The sequence below is a fragment of the Trichechus manatus genome, unplaced genomic scaffold (assembly GCF_000243295.1).
Source record: "Trichechus manatus latirostris isolate Lorelei unplaced genomic scaffold, TriManLat1.0 scaffold00017, whole genome shotgun sequence".
In the NCBI taxonomy this organism is placed as follows: Eukaryota; Metazoa; Chordata; class Mammalia; order Sirenia; family Trichechidae; genus Trichechus; species Trichechus manatus.
In genome coordinates, this window is record NW_004443953.1 from 3,353,424 (window position 1) to 3,362,149 (window position 8,726).

An 8,726-nucleotide genomic window follows, 5' to 3' on the forward strand; every position below is an offset into this window, starting at 1 on the left:
AAAAAAAAAAAAAACACAGGCAAAACAGTCCCTCAACTTAAAAAGTTTAAAAACAACCAGTGTACTACAGTTAGAAACAACGTTTTGAACGTCTCCCAACAAAAAAGCTGGCCTTTATTAGTGAGGGCTTCCCAACTGAGCCTTAGAAGACAGTGTCTTAGCGAGGGGTGTATCATGTTTAGTAGGCAAAAGAGGAGGAGACTCCAGCTGACCCCAACCTGCTCCCTGTCTCCACTTATAATGGATATGATTGAATACTGTCCCCTCTTTCATTCAGGCTTCTCTAGTACTTCATTAAAAGGGAGGCTCATAGCCACCGGAACATTGATGGTGCAGTGGTTAAGAGCTGAACTGCTAACCAAAAGGCTGAGAGTTCAAATCCACCAGCTGCTCCTTTGTAAACCTCAGGTGGCAGTTCTACTCTACCCTATAGGGTCGCTATGAGCTTGAATGAACTCCAAGGCATGCATTTGTTTTTGGTTTTGTTTTTTTGGTTTTTGTAGCTGTCTGTTTCACTGCTAACGCGAGCCCAGCCCACTCAGTGAGCCCCGCCCCGCCCACTCAGTGAGCCCCGCCCCGCCCACTCAGTGAGCCCCGCCCCGCCCACTCAGTGAGCCCCGCCCACTAGCCCCTTGCCCGCCTTTCGGGTCTGATGGAACGCCCTGCGTGCGCCTTTTCGGAGGCAGGACTGGTTGGGCTTGCCCGGGGATAGCTGCTGGTTTGCGCGCTAGTCTCTGCCTCAGCCGCTGTGCAGGCAGACCCCTGCTGTTGGCCAGGAATCCCAGGCCCTGGTGAGTAGCTGGAAGATTCAGAGGCCGGCAGACGCGGTTGCAGCGGGCGCGGGGCCTACCCCGAGCGCCTGCGCGCCGGGCCCGTCAGCCAATCTGCTCGCCGCTCGCCTGCTACCGACCTTTGACCCCGCGCCCCTTGGGCTGCTAGCGGGAGGCGCGGATCTGCGAGCTGAGAACCCCGGCTGCCTCTCTTTGTCACTCTTAGGTTGTGATTTTGTCTAGGTTGATTTTGTTGCCCTCTTCCCTGCATTTTCTAACGCGACGGGCTCGTCTCCGCCTGGTCGTTGGAGCGCAGCCTCCTGCTGCATCGGTTTTCCCGTCTGTGTCCGTAGCAATTTGGAAATCCCGGGACTGGCGGAAGCCTTCCAACGCCTTGTCCTTTTGCTTCTGTCTCGCGGCTCGGCCCGGAGCCCACGGGGAGAGTTGAAGGATCGAGGCCTACCGGGCTTGGGTTGTGGCTGCCGGGCCGCGGCCGAAGATGGCTGTCGCTGTCTCCCAGCGCCTTTGGGCGTCGGGAGAGCAGAGCAGGAATGGAGAGGGCACCACAGGGTTGATTTTCCCGTTCACTTCTTAGAATGTTTAGCACTGTCATCGTAAGCTGTTATCGTTTCCTAAGTCTCAGGATGCAGCTATGCTGGTCTAGCACCTATTTCCCTTTTCCAAAGGAGCAAATTGAAACAGTCATAACTGACAGTTTATTTTGGCTTTATTGTTGCAACACCTTACGGATAAGTGTTAGGGGAAAACGTGGAAGTGCTTTAAAAAATCTGAGAAGATAATGCTTATTATATGGACTGAAAACAAAGAAAAACAAATAGGACTAGAATGGGATAGTTCTAGGCAATATTTTGAAAGCTGAAAGAGCCGTTTGCCATCGAGTCGATTCCGACTCAGCGACCCTATAGGACAGAGTAGAACTGCCGCATAGGGTTTCCAAAGAGTGGCTGGTGGACCTTTTGGTTAGCAGCCAAGTTCTTAAGCACTGCCACCAGGACTCCATATTTTGAAAGAAATATAAAATATAGATACTAGTGATACTAAGTCGCTTTATTATTTGCAGGTTACTTGCATGACAATGCATTACTTCATTCATATTAACCTATATTTAAATCCTGAAAAACAGTGGAGTGGAGTGAATCGTGTGAATTTTCAGCACTAAGTTTAAGGCATTTCCAGACCTGCTGCCGTTATTCAAGTGGTTAATAGTGAATGTATGATAAAAAAAAAAATAAACCTGTCTTCAGATTAAATTTGAGCTGTAGTTCATGGAGTAGATAACCATTAATAATTGTTTTCTAAGTTCATAATCATTAAGTGAAAACAGGGTCACATGCCAACAGTTTTCATCACAAATGTTAAAGTGGTATGTTCTCCAAACATGATTTGTCTAACAGCTGTAGGAAGGCAGAGTAGTATGGGGAGCAAGAGTTTGTGCTTCTTAGCTCGACTTGCTCTGTCACTTGCTAGTTGTTTAACCTTGGGCACGTTTACGTAGCCTTTAGCCATTTGCTAGCCCAGAGACTTTGAGAAGGGTACCAGTTGGTCTGTACTTCAGTTTCCTCATCTGTAAAATGGTGTTAAGAGTTCCTACATCATAGGGTTGATTTGAAGACCAAAATTTATTCATGTGACACTCTTAAAAAAAGTACCTGGCTCAGAGTAAATGTTCAGTTCGTGTTAGCCCTTCATATGATCATGATTTTTATCAGTGTCATTCCTGTCATCTCTGGTTCCCCTGTCCTGATCTTGCTGGACCCCTTCTCCTTTATTACTTCTTTCTTTCATTATCGCTCTCTAGTTTATGTTGAAAGGTTTACCCAGTAATATTATTAGGTCAACATCTCTTCCGATGCCAGTTTTCATCCACAGGAGGAAAGAGATACTGAATTCCAAAACCATCTGCTACTGTAGATTTTGAAATTCACAAGTGCATGATAATGAAAACAAGCAAACAAAAAACAACAAAGGAAGTTGTGACACATTGCCTAGAAAGTAGTCTACAAATTTCATTTTTCAAAATTACCTTACTAATGTTAAATTCAAAGTAACATTCTAGTATTTTTTTTATGAGTGACTGTTTCTGCTTTTTTTTTTTCATTTCTGTTATATAGAATCTGAAATTCGAAAGCATAAATAATCTTAGTGCCTAGTTATGTTCTAGACACTACTAGGAATTTGTGCTAACACTGATGCATGTACCTGTCATCTCAGCCCTGACAGGTGAGGAAATTTGCCTCATAGAAGTTAAATAACTTGTCCATGTCATGCAGTTGATAAGTGGAGAAGGCCTTCTTGACTTTAAAGCCAAAATTTCCTAGATGGTGCTCACCGACTTCACACTCCACTCTCTACCCATTCAATATTTATTGAATGCCTACTTTTAGTCCCTGTGTGGTGCAAACAGTTAAGCACTCAACTACTAGCCAAAAGGTTGCTAGTTCAAACCCACCCAGAGGTGCCTCTGAAGACAGGCTTGGTGATCTGCTGCTGAAAGGATGCACCCATGAAAACTCTATGAGCAGTTCTACTCCACACACATAGGATCACCATGAGTAGTTAGAATTAACTCCATGACAACTTTTTTTTTGGACCCTTTGCTAGACAGAGTTTTAGGCACTGTCATATGTCAGGGACAAGACAGGATCTATACTGTTTATAATAAGTACATTCTGGGAAGGAGGAGAAAAACAAATGAACCAGGTTATTTCAGAAAGTGGTATTGCCATCAAATTCAGTGATGTGAACAATGACTGTGATAGTGATAGTGGTAATTTCGAGTGGGTGTTCAGGAAAGGCATCGTGAGAGAGAAACCATTTAAGTTAAAACCATGGGGAGATTTTGGGACCTAGTAACCCTGTCAGAGAGAAGTACAAATATAAATTCCTTAAATTGGAAGTGAATTTGGTGTATTTCAGATACAGAAAGAACACAAGTAAGTCTGAAGCATAGTAAGGGAGAGATTGGTACACTGTGCAGTCATAATCTGCCAGGGCCGTATATCTTTCTGTACCACAAGAGTTTGGATTGTATCCTAAGTGCAGTAAGAAGTTCTTCACAGGTTTTACCAGGTAATCTGAATTACTTTCGGAAAAGGACATTCCAGGTGTTTGGAAAATTAGAGGGGACCAATTGTAGAAGAAGGGATCAGAAAGTGTGCCCAGATGGGAAAGTTAGGGGCGTGGACTAGGATAGTAATGGTGGAGATGAAGATGGTGTATGACCTTGGAGTATTTCGGAGGTGGAAGCAACGAAGTTTATGATGGATTAGATGCAATAGGTGAGAGACAGAGGGTTGTCAAGGATGACTTGAAGATTTTTTTATTTAAGCATTTGTAGGAAGGTAACCAAAACCAAACCAAACCCTTTGCCATTGAGTCGACCCAACTCATGTGATGGTGAGGATGGCGCAAGACTGGGCAGTGTTTCATTCCGTCATACATAGGGTCGCTATGAGTCAGAACCAACTGGATGACACCTAACAACAACAACAACAACAGTGCTGTTTACTGAGGTGGGGAAGTCTTGGTTAATTACAGTAAAACCTGTGAAAGCCGGAACCTGTGTAAGTTGGAAACCTGGCTGAGCAAGGAAAACACAAATATTTTCCACTAAAATGGAGCAATAGAAAAGTGTTAAGACTGCACCCTGTCAAAGGTGTGAAAGTTTTGAGGTCCGAAAAAACAAGGCAGTCCTGTTAAGTTCTGGCTCCCACAGGTTTCACAGTACTATGAGTACTTAATAATATTAGCTTAAATGGTTTAATTGTATGTTTTAATTGATGGAAGATAGTATCCAGTTAATCTAGTCCAACCTATTTAAAGATAGAAAAACTGAGGCCCAATGAGATTAGGATTTTTATTCCATAGCTCTTGATTAAGCCATAATTAACCCAGTTATTCTTATTTAGAGTCAGTAAAGTAGGTATGTTGAAAATTGTCCCACTGGAGTTGTCATCAGGGCTTGCTCCCCAGCTGAAAGTGCAATGAACACTCTACCCTGTTGCATCTCTTGTCATGAATTTCTGCTTTCTTCAGGTTGAAATGGAAACGTTTTGTCTAGTACAGGTTTTATATCAACAGCACAAATTGATCTTTAAAAGAAAATGAGTTATTTGATTGAATTTGGTAAGTCAACTAATAGTTCAGCATTAGGCAGACAAAGCCCAAATCTAACTTAAATAATTTATGGCAAAAGATTTTTTACATAAGAAGTCAAATAATACTAAAACAATTCAGTATAATTTACTGATGATTCAGAAGCTGCTTAAAGGTATTCTGGTGCATGAGAGTACTTCATTATTGTACCTGTGATACACACACATATATATGATTCAGGATAGGTACATTTTTACTATCTATAGTAATGAATAAGGAAGACTGAAGAATAATTGATGCCTTTGAATTATGGCGTTGGCGAAGATTATTGAATATACCATGGACTGCCAGAAGAATGAACAGATCTGTCTTTCAGAGGTTACAGCCAGGATGCTCCTTAGAAACAGGGTGGCAAGACTTTGTCTCACATACTTTGGACATGTTATCAGGAGGGATCAGTCCCTGGAAAAGGACATCATGCTTGGTAAAGTTGAGGATCAGCAAAGAAGAGGAAGACCCTCAATGAGATGAATTGACACAGTGGCTGTAACAGTGGGCTCAAGCATAATGATCATTAGGACGATGCAGGACTGGGCAGTGTTTTGTTCTCTTGTACATAGCACAACTATGAGTTGGAACCGACTCAGCAGCATCTAGCAATAACAACAACATAGTTATCTCTGAAACCTGTTGTCAGCTTTATGAATAATGTTTAATCCTTTCCTTTTTGAATATTTCTGCTTTTGTGATATGAATCTAAAGGTTTTCATCTTATATTAAGCAATTTGTACATAGTGTAAGCATAGGTCACTTACTGAAATGACATTTTATATTTTGTTAAATATTAACTTTTCCTAAATACAATTAATGGTTTAAAAAATAAACAGTTCTAATATTTTTCTCTGTAATATTGTAATAGTCTTTTTAAGATAAAGCTTTGGTTTGGTTATTTGTTTAAAAACAGAATGAAGTTATATACCTGAAGATTGAGTTCCCAGACAGCCCATTTTCCAAAATTCTAAAATAGAGTTTTAAAATTCTGAAATAGAATTTTAGCTATGGCATATTGACATTCTTTTTTTTTTGGGGGGGGGGGCAATCCTAAACACCAAGTTATTTAAGAGTAACAAAAAAAATACTGTTTATCTATTCAGAAGATTGATCTATCTGCCCTTGAGGAATTTATAATATAATACAAGTATTGACTGGTGGAAGACTGAAGTTGTGCCATCAAAAAAAAAGAAATTTTGATGTATAATAATATCTCAGCTATCAAGGTAATAGAGGATGAGATTATGCCCAACAGAATTTCTGTTAACCAAAGGCTAAAAATGTTTACAATGAAACTGACCTAGGCGAGGAAGCCTCTCATACAGGAACTGATTCTGTAAGGTCCGGACGTGCCTTCTGTTACTATTTTTATTTATCTCCAGTGGTTTCATACAGAGTACAATTAGAAAAAAACAACACGCCCCCAAAAAAAAAAAAACACCAGAGGTCTATGTAATATAATAGTAAATATCTGAAAGATGACATCTGTTTGATTTTTCTGAGACAGCATAAGAGCAAATACTTTTTGAAATAATTGATATCTCACCCTGTTTATGGATCTCTTAGCTAGCTGGATACATCTGATTTTTTTTTTATTAGATTTCACTTGACATCCAAGTCAAAAACTAGCATTACAAAACATAAAAATTCAAAACACAAAAATTGGAACTAGAGAAATACATATAATCTTTGAGTAATGTAACCTGTCCTTTTTTTAATAGCCAGGCAAGAGGAAAAAAAAATAGAGCTTCCATAAATGGATATTTTGTGTTCTGTGTTTATGTGTGGATCTGGGAAATGAATGTAACAAATGTAAAAAAAGTTTTCAGAACTATTTTCTGTACTTATTTTTCATTTATTCTTAAATCCAGTTAGTATTTACCATTTGGTTAAAATATTGCTCTTTTGAATTTTCTTTCACATGTGTCATCTTGTGAGATTCACAGAACAATTTTGTGAGAAGGCAAAACAGATACTGTGTCCTTTTTAGGAAGAGGTTAAGTGACTTGCCAAGGGTCATGTAACTAGGTCACCATGGCTGATTTGAACTTAGATCTTCAGATTCCAAAATCAATATTCTTTCCATTATGTGTCCTGAGTCATCCACACATTTTACCACTCAGCTAAAGTCAACATTTCAAAAATCAATGTCTTAGAATGTTTCTCCCATTCTTTGTGATTCATCAGAATTTAATAACACTGATGATTTCCTTGTAAAATACATACCCCTAAAAAACTTTTTTTTACCTATAAAGGATTATGTTCTAATTTTAGAAAACAGAGTAAGAAAGTATGACTGTTTTATTACCCAGAGGTGACTGCTATACCTGTTTATTTCTTCCTTCTGTGTGTGTATGACCTTAATATAGTTGAGATCATATTATGTCCACAAAAATATTTTTCTGCTTTCATAGGTTTCCAAAGTTCACAATTTCTTCTTCAATCAAAAGGATTTATTTTTATCTCAATGAGTTGGAAATTTCAAGACAATGAATTATAGAAGTAGACCAAAATAATTTTATTTTCCCTTTATTCCTATCCAATGCAATAGGGCTGCCATTTTCTACAGTATAGCTCATATGAATTTCATTCCCTGGAGCCATGCAATGCAGTACTTGAAGGACTGTGTGAATTGGTCCTTCCCAGAAATAAGCAGGTATTATGGAAGGAATACACATCACTGTACCAAAAAGAATAGATCAGCGTTCAGCCATTTCAGGAGGTAGCATATGATCAAGAGCCAATGGTACTGAAGGAAGAAGTCCAAGCTGCACTGAAGGCATTGACAAAAAATAAGGCTTCAGGAATTGACGGAATACCAACTGAGATGTTTCAACAAACAGATGCAGCTCTGGAAGTGCTCACTGGTCTATGCTAAGAAATTTGGAAGATAGCTACCTGGCCAACCAACTGGAAGAGATCCATTATTTGTGGCCATTCCCAAAAAAGGTGATCCAACAGAATGAGGAAGTAAAATTTTGCTGAAGATCATTCAAAAGCGTTTGCAGCAGTACATCGACTGCCAGAAATTCAAGCCAGATACAGAAGAGAACATGGAACTAGGAATATCATTGCTGATGTCAGATGGATCTTGACTGAAAGCAGAGAATACCAGAAAAATGTTTACCTGTGTTTTATTGACTATGCAAAGGCATTCAGCTGTGTGGTTCATAACAAATTATGGATAACATTGCAAAAAATGGGAATTCCAGAACACTTAATTGTGCTCATGAGGTACCTGTACGTAGACAAAGATACAGTCATTCAGACAGAACAAGGGGGTACTGCATGTTTTCAAATCAGGATAGGTTTGCATCAGCATTGTATCCTCTCACCATACTTACTCAATCTATATGCTGAGCAAATAATCTGAGAAACTGGATTATATGAAGAAGAACGGGGCATCAGGATTGGAGTAAGACTCATTAACAACCTGCGATATACAGATGATACAACCTTGCTTGCTGGAAGTGAAGAGAACTTGAAGCACTTACTGATGAAGATCAAGACTACAGCCTTCAGTGTAAATTACACTTTTTTAAATTGTACTTTAGGTGAAGGTTTATAGAACAAGTAGTTTCTCACCAGTCAGTACACATATTGTTTTATGACATTGGTTAACAACCCCATGACATGTCAACCCTCTCCCTTCTCGACCTTTTTTTTTTTGGTGAAAATATATATAGCCAAAGATACACCATTTCAAAAACTTCTACATGCACAATTCAGTGACGTCGATTACGTTCTTCCAGTTGTGCTGCTATTCTCACTATCCTTTTCCAAATTATT

The 8,726-nt window shown here is 39.6% G+C and overlaps 1 protein-coding gene across 2 annotated transcripts in view; it reads left to right on the forward strand.

Annotated features, from left to right (window-relative positions):
• The first annotated feature begins 640 nt into the window (after nt 1-640).
• The window catches only part of MANEA (mannosidase endo-alpha), a 35,926-nt gene continuing 27,840 nt past the window's right edge, over nt 641-8,726 (forward strand). For both annotated transcript variants that reach the window (XM_023727560.1, XM_023727561.1), the window contains exon 1: nt 641-791. The gene's annotated coding sequence lies outside the window, so the exon portion shown is untranslated. The remainder of the gene's footprint in view (nt 792-8,726) is intronic.